At 39.4% G+C, this 19,998-nt stretch overlaps 1 protein-coding gene across 5 annotated transcripts in view; it reads right to left on the bottom strand.

The window, feature by feature from the left end:
* The window catches only part of LOC126251386 (zinc finger CCCH domain-containing protein 18-like), a 135,316-nt gene extending 115,878 nt beyond the window's left edge, over positions 1–19,438 (bottom strand). For 4 of the 5 annotated variants that reach the window (XM_049951775.1, XM_049951778.1, XM_049951777.1 and 1 more), the window contains exon 1: positions 19,272–19,438. The gene's annotated coding sequence lies outside the window, so the exon portion shown is untranslated. Of the gene's footprint in view, positions 1–18,939 lie in introns of all 5 variants that reach the window. The other variant, XM_049951776.1, reaches the window with a different exon arrangement.
* Between the last annotated feature and the right edge of the window lie 560 nt (positions 19,439–19,998).

Here is a 19,998-nt window from a genome sequence, read left to right as displayed (position 1 = left end):
TGGTTTCAGTGCAAGAACTATCTCACTTACTTGCCAATGACGTGGGAACTCATCCTTGTTCCAGATCCAACTAAAGAGAGAAAAGATGTGATGCTCACAACCCACTGAGAGATGTTTCAGCATCTGGTTGTGGATGAGGTCTAGGCCTGGGTCCATGTCAGGACAATGGGCTAGGACACTGGAGAGTTCCCATTCATTGAATGAAGCATTATATGGCCCCAGGTGACGGGTAGTAAAAGATACGCGCATTGGCTCCGAAAGGCAGGGTATAGTTCTCATACACAGAAGAGCAAGCATAATGCTCAGCAAAATGTTCGGTGACAGCATCTGGATCCAATATTTGTCCATACCTGTGATGGAGAGGTAAATTATCCAATGGTGAAAACGTAATGTTTCCATGATTCTTGCCATTTTTGTCTAATGAGATAACGGACACAGGCACAGAGTCGTTTAAAGGCAATGAGGTGCTCCAGCGAAGGATGCTGTTTATGGTGTTGGAGTGCCCACCTTCAATCTCTAATGGCCGCAGTGATCTCTGGGGTCCACCAAGGTACTGTCCTCCGATGGAGTGATCCCTAGGAAGAGAGGAGGGCTTGGTTGGCTGCCAAAAAAATGGCTGCCATTATATACTGAAAAGCTGCATTGATACTGCTTTGCAATGGCGACTAAGGACAACAGCAGAGGTGAACCCATCTCAGCCAGCATTACAGACAACCCATCTGGGCGAGCATCCAAGGGAGCAATGCCGAGGGAGGGACAGGAAGACTGGAAAGTGGTCACTAACACACTGGTCATTGTGCACCCTCCAGTGGATATACGACAGAAGATAAGGGCTGCGAAAGGAGAGATCAATGGCCAGATAAGTTCTCTGTGCCACACTGAAGAGTGTGGGGGCACCTGAGTTCAAAAGGCAAAGATCGAGCTGTGTCAATACAGCTTTGATGTCTCTACCATGGCCTGTGACCATTATACCACCCCACAAAGGGTTATGGACGATGAAATCACTCAAGATTAGGATAGGTGGGGGGAGCTGAAAGAGTACAGCAGACAGTACATCCTGGGACACACGGGGGGAAAAACATTACAGATGGTAAAATTCTGATGTGCCCTTACCTGAACAGCCGCAGCCTCCAAATGTGTATCAAGAGGCATAAGGTAACTGTATACAGAGTTCAGCACAGGCATACAAACTCAACCCGATACCCTCCCAAAGTCAGTATGATTCTCAAAATAACCTCAATAGCCACTAAGGGCAGGGGTTCAAGTTTCTGGAAATCATGCCTTAAAAAGCTGCTGTAGCTCAGCCAGATGGTGGAAAAATCCATTACAATTCTACTGGAGGATCAGACTACCTGAATAATGTGGGAGCGTGAAGTGACCGAGGAGGGGGAGGGGGGGGGGCAGGTTCTGCAGCACATAGCCTGGGGAGATCTGGTGTCTCACGGGCCACCGGGATTTCTTGAAGGACTTCTTTTTATCATTCTCCTTTCAGGGACAGAGGAAGAATAAGAAGTCTGGCAGCCTGCAGTTCCTTCAGCCACCAACTGGTGTCTGGCTGTGGAACAGCACAACCATGGAAGGAAGAGTCCCGAGCAACCTCTTCCTAGCTAGAGGGGCCGGAGAAGGATGAGGCGCCTCTGGCTGGGGAATAGGGATGTACGGACATCCACAATCCCTGTAGACAGGGGTAGCAGTGCAACGGGAAGACATATGTCCGAATTTCATACACCTGAAGTGTGTCATACGAGGTGGAACACAGGATTTCACTTCACACCAGTAGACTATCACCTTGACCTTCTCAGGCAACATATCACCCTTGAAAGCCAAGATGAAGGCCCTGGTAGCACCTCCATTTTCCTTCAGATGATGATGATGAAGATGATTGGTTTGTGGGGTGCTCAACTGCACGGTTATCAGCACCCATTCAAATGCCCAACCTTTGCTCATTCCAGTCTCACCACTTTCATAAATGAAAATGAAATGATGAAGACAGCACAAACACCTAGTCATCTCGAGGCAGGTGCAATCCCTGACCCCGCCGGGCATTGAACCTGGGGCCCTGTGCTCGGGAAGCGAGAACGCAACCACGAGATGACCTTCAGTCCCCTATGGACAAAACAGTGAAGTGCACACCCCGATGCTCTAAGTTGCCCTGCACCTAATCGTCAGATTCCAAAAGAAGATCACGATGAAAGATGACACCTTGGAAATAATGAGATTCTTGTGGGGAGTGTCAGTCATGTGAACATCACCCAACGTCTCACAAGATAGCAGCAGCACCTGTGACTGTGCAGGAAATGACATTTTAATCAGGAGATAACTGCTCTTCATCTTAGAGATGGCTGCAACTTCCTTGTATTTGTCTTTAATGTGACCCACAAAAATAAAAGCTTTGAGGCCAAAAAGGTGCCCCCGTTTGTCCTGGTACAGACCAGGTATCAGGTGGAGGATTTTGCTCCTTGTTGTCTAGTCCTGTGTTTCTCCCACAGTGTGACCAGAGAAGGGAACACACTGGGATCATACTTCGTTGCATCCTACAAGGTCTTTCGATTTGAAGAGCCTGCTGGGACCATGTGACCACTGGCGGTAGAAAGTTTAAGTCGCTTCACGTGCGAACTATTCATCAAGGTGCCACCCACTCTAAGCGGGGGCTCTCCCCGTGGGCCACCCAGCCACAGCAATAGCTAGCTGGCTAGTAATCCACTGCCAGGATTCCCTGTGCCCCATTCATGATGCACACTTACTCCATTGTGTACACAGGGAGTGTGCAACGCAGGCACAAACAGTACGATCCCCACATGGTCAGGAGCTACCATCATGCAGGTACCTGACAACACCCTCCCCCTTCCCCCCTCCCTCCCAGAAAGAATTGGCTACTATGCTGGGTTTTGGGTGTGCTGTGACAATAGGAAGGAAGGGTGCCAGGGCAGAAGGGCACATAGGTACAACATACACCACAGTGGGCAACTTGTAAAATTTGGAAGAGTTGGCACATCAAACCCAATAATGTGGACCATATAATCATTAATGTGGGTGAAGATAGTGCCGAGAATGAAACTAAAAATCAAGACCAAAATTGTGAACCACGTCCAGGCAGGATCTGCACCACAAGGACCATCTGAGGGAAAAGGGAAAGTCAGAGGAGTTAAGAGATAGTTGAAGTGAAGGTTTGCAGCATAGAAAGAGGAAGTAGTGCTGCAAAGACTGGGGTACCATTGTGGCCAAGCACATACTCACCAAAGAGTGATGAGCCCCCCTCGGGGCACTGGAATTGAACAAGGGCCAGGTCATGATGGAATCCCTGACAGATTCTATGCAGGATTTACAGCTGAGTTAGCTAGGTCTGTTGAAGTATGTAACATAGATGAAGAAAATATATTCATGTATCAGCAAAGTACAGGACAACATATTACAACAGAGACAAAAGAGAGTTGGCACTTAAATTTTTTTTTAACAAAGTATGTGCCCATTCAAAAAATGGTAACAAACTGCTTTTTTGATGAAAAGGACATGTCTTCAAGTTGGGTAACAAAAGTGACACACAAAACTATGCCCAACTCCAGCTGTTCCAACATGATATCCTGAAAATTATGGATCTCGTATTTCTTGACTACCAATAAGCTTCCGACTCAGTAAGACACCAATGCTTATAAATGAAAATGGGACTGTATTTGGTATAAAATGAAATTGATGACTAGTTCAAAGCTTTCTCGGTAGGGAGGACGCATCACGTTATCAAATCTGGTAAGTCAGCAGACATAGAAATAACTTTAGGCATGCTTCAGGTGTGGCTGATAGGGCTCTTACTGTTCATGTTGTGTATCAATAAACTGGCACGTAATATTAACAATATTTTACACTTTTCGAAGAAGATGCAGTTATCTACAATGAAGTACGGTCTGAAACAAGCCGCACAAATATTCAGTCAGATATCAATAAGATTTCAAAATGGAATGAAGTTTGGAAACTTGCTTTAAATGTCCTGAAATGGGAAACTATGCACTTTACAAAATACAAAAACACGGTATTCTGCAAGTAAAATATCACTGAGTCACAAGTAGTCAGTCAACTCATATTAAAACCTGGGTGTACTGGCACAAATTATTTACAGAACAATGGCAAAACTTGAAGCCAGCCTCTGTGAAAGTCAGTCTGTGATCTGGAGAAATGTAGGAACATGGGTGGCTATACTGAATCTATGACTTATCTTGAAAGGTAGACTGGAGAGATAAAACTATGTTCACAGCAATTATAGATTTAAAGAAAGCTTGATAATGTTGACTGGGTTACACTCTTTGAAATTCTGAAGGTGGCAGAGAGAAAATAAAGAAAGGGAAGTAAATGTTGAGAAAGGAGTGAGACAGTTGTGGCCTATCCCCTATATTGTTCAATCTGTACACTGAGCAAGCACTAAATACGACCAAGGAGAAACTTGGAAAGGAAAATAAAATTCAGACAGAAAAATGAAAAACTTCAAGGTTTGCTGATAATACTGTATTTCAAACAGCTGAACTGAATGGATTTTCTTATGAAAAGAGGTTACACCAACAACAGCAAAACAAGCATAAAGAACTGTAGTCAAATTATGTCATATGATGCTGAGAGAGTCTGATTACTTCTTTAAAAGACTCTGACAGGAAGTGTGAAACAAGCTGCCTCTCACCTGAATACAACTTCCTCAACAATATTGGCTAGCAAACATATTTGTGCTCTTTTAACAAAGAAGAATCTTTTTCCTTTGTGTACTACTGCCACATACCTTAGCAGTTGAAAAATTCTGAGAGGTTCAATTTACAGAATGAGATTTTCACTCTGCAGCGGAGTGTGCGCTGATATGAAACTTCCTGGCAGATTAAAACTGTGTGCCCGACCGAGACTCGAACTCGGGACCTTTGCCTTTCGCGGGCAAGTGCTCTACCACTGAGCTGAGTTTCAGGTTCAATTTAATTTTTCCCCTTTGCCCATGTGTTTGACACTTCTATCCAAAATGCGGCCTCCCTTATACCCACAAGTAACAGTTCACCAGCCTGGGACGGTCCAGATTGCCCAAGCCCACATATGGTCTCCACTCATCCAAACTTTTCATTTCCACTATCACCTTCTCTCTCTCTCTCTCTCTCTCTCTCTCTCTCTCTCTCTCCTGCTCCCATTTCTTCGATCTCCAGCCATCTCTCTTTCACTGCCACTGTTCTCACTGACCATCAATATCTGCTCGCTGTCTCTCTCTCTCTCTCTCTCTCTCTCTCTCTCCCTGCCCCCCCCCCCCCCTTGCTGCTGTCTTCTTCATATCTCTCTTTCTCACTGCCACTCTCTCTCCCACTGGCACTGTCCTCTCTCTCTTCCACCGTTACTGTCTCACTGCTACTCTCTCAGCACAAAAAAGCACGAACATATTAGCATGTCAAAAATTATTGGTGAGGAAGGCGGAATAAGGATTGGGGCAGCTGGTTCTCCACTGGAGCATTTTTCTGCTGGTTCCTTTATTTCCCCTGCTGCAGCATAGCTTGGTGCTTATTTAAAGCATATTCCATAGGTCAGTAAAGTTTTGACTAATTACACTGAGGTGACAGAAGTCAGGGGATACCTCCTACTATGTCAGACCACCTTTTGCCTGGTTTAGTGCAGCTACTTGACATCGCATGAACTCAATAAATCATTGGAAGTCCCATGCACAAATATTGAATCATGTTGTCTCCGTAGCTGTGCATAAGTGTTGCTGTTACAGGATTTTTTGCACGAACTGACCTCTTGATTATGTCCCATAAATGTTCAGTGGAATTCATATCAGGCTATCTGTGTGGCCAAACCATTCACTCAAACTGTTCGGAATGTTCTTCAAATTAATTTCGAACGTTTGTGTTCTGGTGACGTGGCGCACTGCCACCCATAACAATTTCATTGTTGTTTGGGAACACGATGTCCATGAATTGCTGCAAATGGTCTCCAAGTAGCGGAACATAATCATTTCCAGTCAATGACCATTTAACTGGACTATAGGGACCAGTTCAATTCCATATAACCACAACTCGCACCGTTATGGAGCCACGACCAGCTTGCACAGTGCCTTGTTGACAACTTGGGTCACGACTTCGTGGGGTTTGCAGCACACACAACTTTACCATCACCACTTATCAACTGAAATCAGGACTCATCTGACCATGTCACAGTTTTACATTTGTCTATGGTCCTACCAATATGGTCACAAGCCCATGAGGTACCGCAGGCGATGTGCTGGTGGTCATCTGCTGTCATAGTCCATTAATACCAAATTTTGTCACACTAATGGATACGTTCGTCATATGCACCACATTGATTTCTGCAGTTATTTCACGTAGTGTTGCTTGTCTGTTAGCACTGACAACAGTATGCAATGTGTCACTGCTCTTGGTCGTTAAGTGAAGGCTGTCGGACACTGCGTTATCTGTGATGAGAAGTAATGCCTGAAATTTGATATTCTTGACAAACTCTTTGACACTGTGAATCTCAGAACACTGAATTCCCTGATGATTTCTGAAGTGGAATGTCCCAAGCGTCTATCTCCAACTACCATTCCAAGTTCAAAAGTCTGTTAATTTTCATCGTGTGGCCATAATCACATAGGAAACCTTTCCACATGAATCGCCGAGTATGAATGACAGCTCTGACAATGCAGTGACCTTTTATACTTTGTGTGCATGGTACTACCACCATCTGTATATGTGTGTGTATCACTATCCCATGACTTTTGTCAAGTCAGTGTACATACTTCCGACAAATACAAACAACAAATAAGTACACTACAATGTTAACACTAAATCGTTTGCTTTACATTTTTTCTGGATATTTTGCTGATCAACTGCAATTCACTGAAAATGTCCCACTTATGTTTTGTATCACAAAACAGTAACTGATGTTAGAAGTACTTTACTTAACTTCTAGTCTTTCCAGTTTTACATATTTTTGCCAGTCGTTTTAAGTTCTTTTCAGGCATGTTAAGACCCTTTTTAGCCTTTTTTTGTCACTGTCATGACACTTTGGGCACATCTGTGTCGGCATGAAGTGCCCATTATATAGAGACAACATGATTAAGTTTTACTGGTGAAAAAATGCTGACTAGAAACATAGTTTGACAACATCAGAAACCTTGAGATTACTCCAGAACCTTTTTATGTGTTTGCTATGGCAGTTAAAATTACATTTACAACTCAGACTGGATCTCGGTAACGTATTATGACATCGAGCCATGTTTCAAGGTTCCCCAAGAAAATCATCTTACGAACATACGGTAGAAGTTTCTAAGTTTTGCCATGAACAGAAATTATACAAGTGGCCATCACATTAACTGGTACTTCTGGTACAAAAAAAAAAAGTCACTGCTTTTTGGATGTATCTTGATAACTGATACTGATTTTCAAAAATGGGAAAACCGTATTTCTAGATGAAAGTCTAAAGAATGCACAGTTAAAATTTGAGCTATTTACTAGGGTTAGTTATTTGAATAATTGCAGTCTACAGTGCAAAAAATGGCTAAAAACCAGCTGTTGCAGACTTATGAATAGGTACATTGACTCTGAACCTCTGGATCTCGGAAATGAATAATGATAGCAAAAAAAGTTTCGAAGTTTCATCAAAGTGTCATATTACGAACATATGGTAAAAATTTCAACAATCTGCAATGAACAGAAATTACGGAAGTGGCCATCACCAGGAATTTGTAATATTAGCACCCAAAAATCACGGTTTTCTGGGGTTTCTTGGGATATGCACATGAACAAATGGTGCTTTTGTAAGTTGCCTAAGCTGCCACTCTAGACCACACCTAATGCAAAATAACCAATGGATATGCTCAACTTGTTAGGACTGGAGGAAGTGTGTAATGCTTTAATTTTGGCTCCGTATTGTAGGACAGCTACAGTATGCCCATTATTCCAATAGGTATGTACACAGTTGCTAGGCCAAGGGCTATGCAAAACACTTCACCCTTGATAACTGTGATCAATAGAAACCAAGACTCCCCCCACAAAAAAAAAAAAAATCACAGTTCAGTGGAAGATATTTGTACCATGTACTATTGTGCGCAGAACAATATAAACTGCTGATACACAACAGCAAGAAAAACATTTCAGAAAAAAGAAATTTGTTAAAAGTGGATATAAATTTAAGTTTTAGGAAGTGTTTTCTTAAGGTTTTTGTCTGGAGTGTAGTTTTGTACTGATGTGAAATGTCCATGATAAATGTTCAGACAAAAAGAGAATAGAAGCTTCTGAAATGTGGTGCTGCAGAGGAATGGCGAATATTAGATGAGTAGGTCAAATAATTCATGAAGACGCACCAAATCGAACAGAAGAGAAAAGCAAATTTATGGCACAACTTGAATACAATACAGGAATGGTTTACAGAACACATTGTGAGGCATCAAGGAACTGTGAATTTGGTATTGGAGTGTAGATGAGGCATAAAATTGGAGAGGGAGATCAAGTAGGTTCAAATAGATGCAGGTTGCAATAGTTACAACGAGATGAAGATGCTTTCACAGGATAGAAAAGCACGGAGAGCTACATCAAACAAGTCTTTGGACTGAAAACCACATCATTATCATGATCGTCATCACCACCACCACCACCACCACCACCAATATCAACATCAACTACTACTACTAGTACTACAAAATGAGAACATGGGCTTATCGTGAGTACAGCAAATCGTAAAGTTTGACTGGTTGGTAGAATAGTGGGGAACTGCAGTCAGTTCCCAAAGGAGACTACTCATAAAATACTCAAGCAACCCATCATAAAATAGTGCTCAAATGTAAGGGACCCATACCAAAGAGAACCAATAGGGATAGTAAACACCCACTAAGAAAGTTTGCTTGACCCACAGAAGAGCAACATGGAGACAACGAAAAACCTGAACTGTCAACAGCTGAAGATAGATGCCAAGCATCCCAGAGAAGCCTTACAAAGTTTCATGAATTGGTATGAAGTAACGAGTGTAAGAATACATTGCAACCCAAGTATTGTTCATGCAAGGTGTACAAAGGGACTATAGGCTAATGACAGTGAACAGAGAGGCATTTAAGCAGTCCTCCTTCCTGCATTCTATACATGGATGGAACGAGCAGAAACTTAAATATGTGGTAGAATGAGAAGGTCTGCTTGCCATACACTTTACAATGGTTTCTGGAGGATAAGTGCCCCAAATGTGTTACCAACATCTCATTATGATATTGAACTCGCGCACACATTTTGCAGCATACATGAAGTAGGGTAGATTATGGCTTCACCAACAAAATAAGGGATCCCAGATTGCTAACGTCGCTGAACTTCGAAATTATGAAGGTTTGTAATAAGTCTTCAATTATTTATAAATACTTACATCCAAATAAATTTTTATCATTCTGTTACATTTACTGAATTTCCCTCATTTTCTATGTTACTGATGTACCTATATCATTTGAAGCTATAAGTAAAATGAATAATTTCTGCTTTATCAATATATTTCTACTGGGGTAGCTAAAACACCTTTACAGACTTTGGGGATAGAGTTCTCATATCAAAATACGGAAAATAGTCAATATAAATTAATGTCCTAAATACTTAGTTGTTTTAGTTATTAACCAGTAACCACCAATTCCTTAAAAAATCCAACTCCCATATTGAAACAGCTTCAAACATTTGATTACTTTACAAATAAGTTAATGTGTTAAATATTTGACATTAAGTATGTAAGCAAGAAAAAGTTTACAAAAGGTCTGAAACTGTACTTAAGTAAAGTTTGTTGGAAGTCATTAAGTGCTCCGATTTTCAAACAATGAATGAATAAAGTCTGGGTGTTTGCGCATTATCAGTTATGTTGTCTCAAAGCAAACATACAGTTTCTAACTATAGCACCTGTATTAGTGTGTTAAACTTTTAACATATGATTATACTTCTTAATGAGTAGACTGTGACAGCACCTTCAATTTCTTATAATTACCCCTGGAAGCTGTTGCAACTGGTACCAGATTCCAGAATAGTCGCTTAGTAATACAGATGATAATATCTCGTTTATAGATGAGGCAGCATTTGGAGAAGATGCTATAGAACATTTCCATAGCCAAAATTTTTGGAATTATGAAAAACCTTATTGTAAAATGTAGGCTAGCTATCAAGAAATACTTTAATGTGTGGACTGAAATGTTAAGTAATTGTCTGGTAGGTCCATCCATTTTGCAGGTGCTGTCTATAAGGACACTTTTCAAAATATTATATCCTCGGGAAGCTCTTCACTACGGAAAAAACATCACATCTAATTTAAAATTTTCCCAAATTTGTTATAACATAAGCCCTGAGAAATAACAAAAAGCTTGCCGTTTATGCATTATGGGCTCCAGCACATTTCAACTGCATTGTTCCAAATTCACTGTATGTTTCAGGGCCAATGTTTCAGTGTAGGGTATGGAGGAATAATTCCAAGGCCTGCAAGTTCTCTTAATTTCAGTCCTTTGGATTATTATCGCTGGGATCACTTACACTAATTGGTTTATGCAATTGGGCAAAATCAAACAATGAACATTCCTGGATGAAATAACAATATGGAAAGGACAGGCTGTTAACTCACCAAACAGAGAAGGTAACGAGTCAAATACATGCCCAATGAAATAAGACTGCCAAAATATTAAGCTTCGAACAAAGTCCTGAAATAGATAAAAAACACACACACGTGCAAGTGGCTACCCTGGGCGCCGGAGCACAAGCGCAAAGTGTGTGATAGTTTTCTATTTCAGAAGGACACTATCAGAAGGCTTAATATTTTAACAGTATTTTTCATTGTGTGTGTCTGCAACTCAACATTCCTCTATGTGGTGAGTAGCAGTCTATCCTTTCATATTGTGGTTTAAGCAGCTGACATTACAAATGCAGATGCCTGCAAACCATTCAACAACATTCGACCAAATGAAAATTAGTTTCTGACTTGAGAACAGACTGATAAGACACATATACGAGTAAAAGTGGCATTACCCTTTTCTCTCTACAGGTGGGTCTCTCTCATGCTGGGGTGTGAGTGACCCATATTTGTTAACCTTTCCCAGTCTGTCCCTCTCTCCTACCCCATGAAGAAACAGTTAGTTCTGAAAGCTAGGATAGTGTGTTACTTTTACCTTTAAATGTATCTGTTAGCAGTATTTCACACTTCACTTCCTCCAGTTTAAGTAATGGCCAGCAATTCTGTCCATAATTTATCAGTTTCCTCAACTAAATTTTCCGGGGAAGCAATGTATTTATTTCTTAAGTATGTAGATTTCCTGTGATTTTTACTACGTTCATTCATTGCATGTGAACTACATTCATTCATTGCATGTGTAAGCACAAACAGTGCAGAGCAGTTAAACAACAATGAACTTCTTATACAGCCAACAGATATACAGTTTCTAACAGCTGTTAATATCTCGACTTTTAACCTTGACCATGTGACATAACTCTTCACTTGATCATAACACACATGATGAGAAATTAGTTCACATGAAAACCGTCAGCTCTAAGATTGACAAGCAAAATATGTTGTCAAATCACCATGCTGCCATTAGCGGATGGGCTTATGAACTATCAGCAACCATGTCGATGGTAACATGGTCATTTGCATAAGTTATTGTGCTCGTTGGACACTGAAATCTGGTCCTTAACTGCGAAATAATTTGGACAGATGAATAAATGAATGGAAGTCAGATTACTTTCGTTTAGTAAACAAAAAATCTACATGTTCTCCTGTGTTCAAATTTCACTTACAAATCTTCATGCCATTTTAACATCTGGATAAATGCATTCATACTAATGAATTTGTTCTTTTAATTCTGCCTGTTATCATAGATAGCCTTCTCATTTTGCAACCCCTTATTTTATCAACATCAAAATTTTCTATGTTGACACTTTTAGTTCTAAAAATTTGTTTGCAGAACATAATATCCTTCTAATGAACAATGCCAATCATGTTCTCTTGTTTGAAATACTTTTTTTAATACCTGAAGCATAGCTGCCCATTGACACAATAATGTTCCTCCAAGTAATGAACTCCACTTGCCCTAGGTTTGAGCACTGTTGAAATAATGTCTGAACTTGGTTCCTATATTAATAACAACGGTGTTACTGGCTTTGGTGGCAGGCATATTGGATCAAATTGTAAATGTAAGTATTAACTGCTCTATATTCTGATCCATCATGCTGAATTATCTCATTTAGATGCTACAATTTTCGATGCCTTTTTCCCTTGAGCTAAACAATGAATCTGCTTGTGCTTAACGTTCTGTTGCATAAATGCTCTTCTCAAGGAAACCTGTAGCTACATAAAACACAGCTACTTTTCCTAAACTAAGTTTGTAATAACTGAACGAAAAGTATATGAAGAAACAGATGGTAGCTACAAGGCCTTGCTGTTGAGACTTTTTCTGAATTGAAGTTCATCAGGAGTGAGTAAAATTCATTACCTTATCTGAGACTGGCTTTACTCTCCAACTCATCTACTCACACATTTAAATTTGCAGGTTCAAAACATTATTACTTTCTGAAAATTGCATTTCTTGTGCTGGTAGAACAGCTAGTACATTTAAATCAGCACATATCCTGCATTAGTACAGAAAAGTGTCATTAACAGTCTGAAAATGATTTACTAATTAACTTCACAATTACAGCTTCAATATCCGTATGTAACAATCATATGATTTTTACAAGTTACCATGCTCCTTCAGCATCAAAATTCAAACTCAAAGCAGTGGTTCGTCAAGAACAGATACTGCTTGGAATAATTTCAGTGGAAAAGCACCCCATGTAAGAAATCAGTCATTCCAGTTTCCAAGAAAGGTCATAGTACAGAATCAAAAACCTACCACACACATTACTTATACAGACAGGGCTGGACAAAAATGTGGAAAAACAGTGGGGACTGCATGCTTGAATATAAATGCAGATGCTAGCAAAGTCTGTACTGATGCTGTTGTTTTTGACCACGAATGACACCTGTGTACTGTCCTCAAGTGCTGCTCATGGTCAGTGGTGAGCACAATACATTGGAGCTCAGTGAATTTGAATGTGAGCATATTGTTCGTCACAACGTGGATGAATGTGTGTGTCAAGTGATAGTGATAGACCGTCACTGGGGGGGGGGGGGGGGGGGGGACACCATAAGTAGAGAAATTTCATGGCGGGCTGGAACTCAAAAACAATATCAGTACTGCAAATAGCCATAACAGGAAAACATGATGATGAAACCATAAAACTTGGTCTAGGAACGATGGAAGAAAATCTTTTAACCAGACGAGTCTAAGATTCACACAGTTTCCAACTTCTGGCTGAGTTTACGCCCCAAGAGTGAAACATGGAGGGTGTTTTGTGATAATTTTACCATTTTGTCATCAACCTCATCCCATGGTACAATGACAACAGTGACACTATGTTCCTAAACAGTAGTGCCCCAGTTCACACGATCCATGACTGATTTTGTGATCACGAGGATAAGCTGTTGGTTCTCCCCTGGCCACCAGTGTCACTAGGTCTCAATATTAACGAGCCTTTGTGGTCTACTTTAGAGAGAAGGGTGCGTGATCGCTATCAACCTCTATCCTCTGGCAGCGGTTTTGGATACCAACAGTTTTCCTAATAATATCAGACCTGACAATGTGTTGTGATTGTGGTGTTTCCATATTTCTATGCATTGAGTGTAAAATTCAGAAACACTGTAAACTTATTATGACATTTTCACAGAATGAACAACTGTTCCGTAAGGACCAGCGCAGATTAAAAATATGTCTAGCCACGCTGAAAGAGATACATTATTGAGTAGATGACAAATGATGATTTTAGCGGCACACTGCACACTCTCGAGCCAACTGCTTTAGTTATGCAAATGTTCATTTTTTCCCCATGTTACTAAACTTATCAAACTGTGCTGAATTACATAACACACTGGAGTACCATATGAAGAGACTTAGGCAGAATACATAACTCCTTGAACAGCTTTGAACAATAAGTACATATGATTATTCCATCTATGTATATTGAAGGTGATCACTGCTATCAGCTGCAGTGACACATTATGCGAGATCAGCAGTGGTGGGATTTGAACCCAAGATCTGCTTAGTATGCAGGTGTGTTAACCACTGCAACACCTGGGACACAGTGTTATCGCAACTGCGCAGACCATCTCCGCACGCATCACGGCCAATCAACATTCTCACTGAGTGCCACCTATCCTTAATCCCTGTCCATTTTACTTCCGTTCGCTACTCTGAGATTCCCACATGAGGTCAAATGTATTGTTCATCTGCACTGAATAAGGTGGACCCATTGCCCAGCTAGGTGTACCAATTGTATGACTGCATGGTGTCTGTTCTTTCGGTCATGTCCAAAAGAACAGACACCAAACATTCGTAAGACTATTCAATCTTTGGATCTTGTTACAGAAAATTGATAATACTGTGGATGGCAGGTACAGCACAATTTAGAATTTGATCACATTGGGTAAAAAGGAAAGTCATCCTTCTCCCAATTGCCATCTTGGATAATGAAGAGAAAATCATATGCAGCCTTTAAATCACTTTTGAGACTTGTATATTCCTGCATTGACAGAGAGGACAAAATCTTATTTGATGAGGAGTTCTCCATGATGCTAAAGCTTCTTATTTCATTTTGAGCAACATTTTTAAGCCTGTTCAAAAAAACTGTCCACTGATTCAACTTAGGTTATCAGCTAATCAACTTCTCTCTCTCTCTCTCTCTCACACACACACACACACACACGCACGCACGCACGCACGCACGCACGCACGCACACACACACACACACACACACACACATACATTTTTACCATCTGAGCTCAACAATTAAGAAAAAAATCTATTTTCCATTGTACCAACCAAGGTTATAAGCACTAGACAGAAACGCATAGCGACTACAAAGGAATCAGCACTCAATTTCAGATGTTTCAAAAATTTTCCATGCTACTACAAAAATGGTTCAAATGGCTCTGAGCACTATGGGACTCAACTTCTGAGGTCATTAGTCCCCTAGAACTTAGAACTAGTTAAACCTAACTAACCTAAGGACATCACACACATCCATGCTCGAGGCAGGATTCAAACCTGCGACCGTAGCGGTCTCGCTGTTCCGGACTGCAGCGCCTAGAACCGCACGGCCACTTCGGCCGGCCCATGCTACTACAGAATTACCCGTTAGTGACAATCATTTTTTCCGTGCTACATACATGAATGGGACAGGAAGAAACCTCAATGACCGGTACAATGGTATGTACCCTCTTCCATACACCTCACAGTGTGTTTGCAGAGTATAGATGTAGATATTTTGATACTGTGCTTCACATTGATCTAAGTACATAATGATCTTCTGTACATGTACATAATTTTTGATGAAGTGAATAAGACATGAAATTATTAATGCAGACCTCTAGATATTATTTACTCAACTTAAAAGTAAGTTGTAGACTGCTTGCCTGCCATACTGGACATATACAAAAGACTGGACATATGTAAAATTACTGCTATAGGACTAATGCAAGGGTTTTCCAAGAGTTCTACACTATTTCTGTTATTTCCTCTTCAGTAATTGCAGTATCATAGCTCATATTACCTCACATAAGTTTTTCATCAAGTTCAGTTACACAGGTATGGATCATTTTACTTGAGCTTACTGCAACATTTAACAAGTCTCAGAGAGAAGGGTACATATGGTGCTAAATGCTGGTGCAAAAGGCACTTGTAAATATGCCCATGGAGAAAAAAAAAAGTTGTCACATAGGCTGAACATTTTCTACAAAAATGTTTAATTCCCAGCCCATGTTGCACAAATCTGTATTTTCACTGTTGGATTAGGCCAATGATGCGCAAAAGCAAATAGAGCATTATGGGTACAGTGATACCATTTGTAGGTTTTGAGACATGTAGAATTCAGAGTAACTATTGTTGATAGTCTGGATATTACAACCCTAGAAAATTAAATGTTTGTTTCATAGCGACATAATAGACGGTGAAAATAATGACACTAATTTATCTGAACCGTACAAATTACTGGCATACACAGAACATCAAATCAAATAGCATCAATTACACAAACTGTCATATACCAACAATTCAGTAACCAGAGACAAATGTGTGTGGGATACTATCAAATGAGACAGTGGTCCAAAGAGTAATACTCTGTTAAGTGAATGAAAATATCATTAATGATCAACTACATAGACTGAATCTAATATTACTAATGATACTCTTGGGCTTTTTTCAATAAGTCATCTCTTAATGAGTTCTCATGTTGGAAAAAGATGAGGCATATGAACTCCTATACGGCCATGCTTAATTAACCAACGCTGTGTTCAAATCAGCCTTCACACAGATTAATTTTAGAAGGTGCTGTCCACACACTTGTTTGCAATATAGAGCAAATGTTGGCAGTATATTTCCATGTCATGCTGAAGAAAGCCAATGGAAGATCAGTTAAGTGGTACCCAATACACAGCAGGCGGTTAAATATGTCTTCATCTCACTAACATCCAACTTAATCTTATTTTGTGGATGGCTTTTTCTTCACATTCACTTATGCTGTCAAGTTACATTTCTGTTTTGCACTGAGCCATTTCTTCATTTTCTGGTCTTGCTACTTACTGGCATTTCTTTTACTGGTGCATATAGTACTTTCGCTCCACCTGTGTTGAAATAATAATACTGATTTTGTCCCAAAGGCAGAATCTACCTCGTGGTGACAGCATAATCTGCGGCACTGCTTGCGGGCCTATTATATAAACAGAACTGCGTTATATATTTTCGGCCTCCATGAGGTCGCTTTGTTGCCTGGTTTGTACGTATGAGCAGAGCTTTGGGAGTGAGGTAGGTTACATAAGTGGAGCGGTGAGTGCGAGACAGTAATTTCTACAAACATGAGCTGAAATGTAATATAATAGTTATCATACTAGCTATTTCTATCTGTTAATTTATTTCTTCGAGCTTTCCTAGTCCCTAAAATTTCTTTTTCACAATGGGATCTACAGAACAAGATGTCTAGATCAATGTACAAAAATTAGACACAGCTCACAGAGATTTAATATTGTCTCTAGTGATGCAAACAGTTTACTAATTGCAGAAATAACAATATTTTCCAACTGGACTGTTATCAAATATAATTTAATCGTAATTGCAATTTTGACATATTTGCCAAAAATGAGATCTCTCTCTCTCTCTCTCAGTGAAGTACGTAACATTTATAACATCGAATTCACTTGTTGATGGAGGTCTAATTACTCAAGAACTTTCAGCATTGCAGTGCATCAGCAATCGTAAGTATCAAAATAATTATGAAAAATCGGTCTCGATTGCACAGGTAGTTTGTGCAATTGAGGCGGATTTTTCATAATTATTTCTAATTACTCACATACAGCTTCACTCTTGTCTGCATAATTTCAGTGCATCTTCAGAAAGACAGGTCCCTTTAGATTTTTATTGGTAAATAAATAGTCTACTTGTCAACCATTATACAGTACAAATAACAATAATTATTGAAATATATTCTGAAGAAAGCAGAATACTAAGAAACTGGAAATACTTTCAGTAATAATGATATTAATTAAACAGGCACTCCATTTATGCCAAGAATCTCTATAAGAAATGTTTCTAAAACTAACAAGAAGCATTATTTTCACTTGTTTTACTTTTCTCATTTCACTCTTTCATCCCCAAAAACAAAATGTTTGGTACAGCATGTGCATTAAAAGAACTGTGGTGATAAAGCAGATCCCATTTTAAGAGAAGTAACTGTTTTTGTCATGCAGTAGAATCTACAGCTATTTGGTTGACTAAAGTATTTTAATTAGCAGCAAACAATTTAATTTGCAGCAATACAGACTACAATTAGTCATTTCAAGTGAACATTGGGAGCACAAATACTTTTTTCCATCAACAGTTCACTTGGAACAATGTTTCTTCATTTACAGCAACCAAGAAACAAAAGGGAGAAAAAATGGTAGAAAACTTGATGTAATAGAAAGTAAAGCACACTATGCATCCATTAAAATTTAGAACAAAATTAATAATGTGAAGCAGGAACGAAGAACAAGCAACTGAACACACTTCACTTATGTGATACCTGCCTTTTAACAGACCATTCACTGAATATGTTCCTTTCAAGTACCAAATACCTTCTACCAAAGTATCAACAGATACAAGCACCCACATTCAACTAGCAACAGTTTTACAACGAGCACAGCACAACAAACACAACAAAATTTGAAAGGCTTAAAAATAATATTACATCTTTACACAAAAGCACCATTTTTTCTAAACTTTTAGCACAATATTTAAACAGAAAAACTGTTAAATTTGAGTCTCAATAGCCATCCTATAAAAGCAGAAATTCTGACAGACTACATTTTCTAAATTAGACAACACAGGCTAAACAAAAACAGGTAGCTTGAGCAATAGATCTGTTGTTAATTCTTCAGACACTTTGAGATTCAGCTGCAATAGCTAAGTCTCAAGCTAATTTATTTACATCTGACTCAAAACAGAGTCATACCCAAACACTTTATACTGGACTAATTCAATGTATTAGCCCAAATATAAATACAAACTAGTATTATTACTCAATGAAAAAACATCATTTCTGACACATACTGCAATGTAGGGAAGTAAACAAGTAGCAAATGCAATATCACCTTCAAGAATAGATTAACTGTAAACTTTGTACATTACTGCTTAAGTCTATCTCATATTTGAGTAAAATATCTGAACAAAGTAAACTTGTGTATAGAATAGCCGAGTCACAAGTCTATATGGCCAAGGAAACTACACTGAACCAATTAACGGTACATAACACAACCTGTGGCCCAAACCAGTTAACATATATAAGCAAAACCATACACACGGCTGAGGTTAATGGGTGATTTCTGATGACGTCTTCTGAGGTGTTATCACTTGAACGCGCTCTTACCTGTTTACAGAAGCAAACGCTCCATACTGAGCTGGTACACTGCGATTACCAGCATTCCACAATGAAAATGAGGAAACACTATAAAGTTTCCTACTGTCTTCGTAGTTTACCATTTTCGCAACTTTCGTTGTACCGATTACTACACTTGTCGAAGTTACGAGTAAACTTTCAACACAACACAAAATTAACAAAACTGTAGTCTTCACATTTCTGAAAATAATACTATTACATTATAAAACATGCCCTCTTTTTTTTCACTCGTCTAAAAAAACACCCCGGCGTGAGTGCACTTTCCTTCTACGTTCAAGTTGTGAACTTTTAACTGACCTTACCTTGTCCTACAACACGTAGACACAATCAAAATAATCTTGTGTATTTTCTCAACTTCAAAACAATTAGAAAAGAGAAGCCAGTCTCAATTTATGTTAACATCTTAAGAGTCCAGCAAAACCATGAGACATTGGCTTCCCTTACAAGCTAATCCATTGGTCGATCACTTGTACCCATAATACAACGCAGCGTGTAATAAACAAAAGATTTCATAACAGTTCAAACCCGGCGAAGCCTAAACAATATCTTTGAATTATCTGGCTTCGTGTCGAAAAAATAACACTATTTACAAATTCCTGAGAATAATGCTTGAAAATGCAAGATCTAAAGAGAAAAATGCAACTTTCTGTTAGTGGTCCAATGTTCTCTTCGTTTGAATTAATTTGCGTTTTTCAGATGCTATTGCTTATTGTTATTTATCCTTCGTGTGCGTTATTTTCGTCTGCCTTTGAGTGTACACTGTTACCTATAATAAACTCTGTACAACCAAATTAATAGAGATTCATTTACTGCACCCGATTACGTTTCTGTTAAGGACATTGCAAAGGACTGCAAAAAGAAAGCGAAGAGAGAAATGAAAAGCTGTAATTAAAGTAAGAAAAGAGGTCACTTGAAGTCAGAACGCAGGCTATTGAAGGAAGGCAAAAAGGCTCCGGATGTAAGTACCTTTACGCGTTTGAGTCAAGAAGTTGACCTAGAAGATTATCGGTTCATGGATACAGGTGCTAA

The sequence above is a fragment of the Schistocerca nitens genome, chromosome 4 (genome assembly GCF_023898315.1).
Source record: "Schistocerca nitens isolate TAMUIC-IGC-003100 chromosome 4, iqSchNite1.1, whole genome shotgun sequence".
Lineage (NCBI taxonomy): Eukaryota > Metazoa > Arthropoda > Insecta > Orthoptera > Acrididae > Schistocerca > Schistocerca nitens.
Note: the sequence above shows the minus strand (reverse complement) of the source record. Positions and strands in the feature narration are given on the sequence as shown.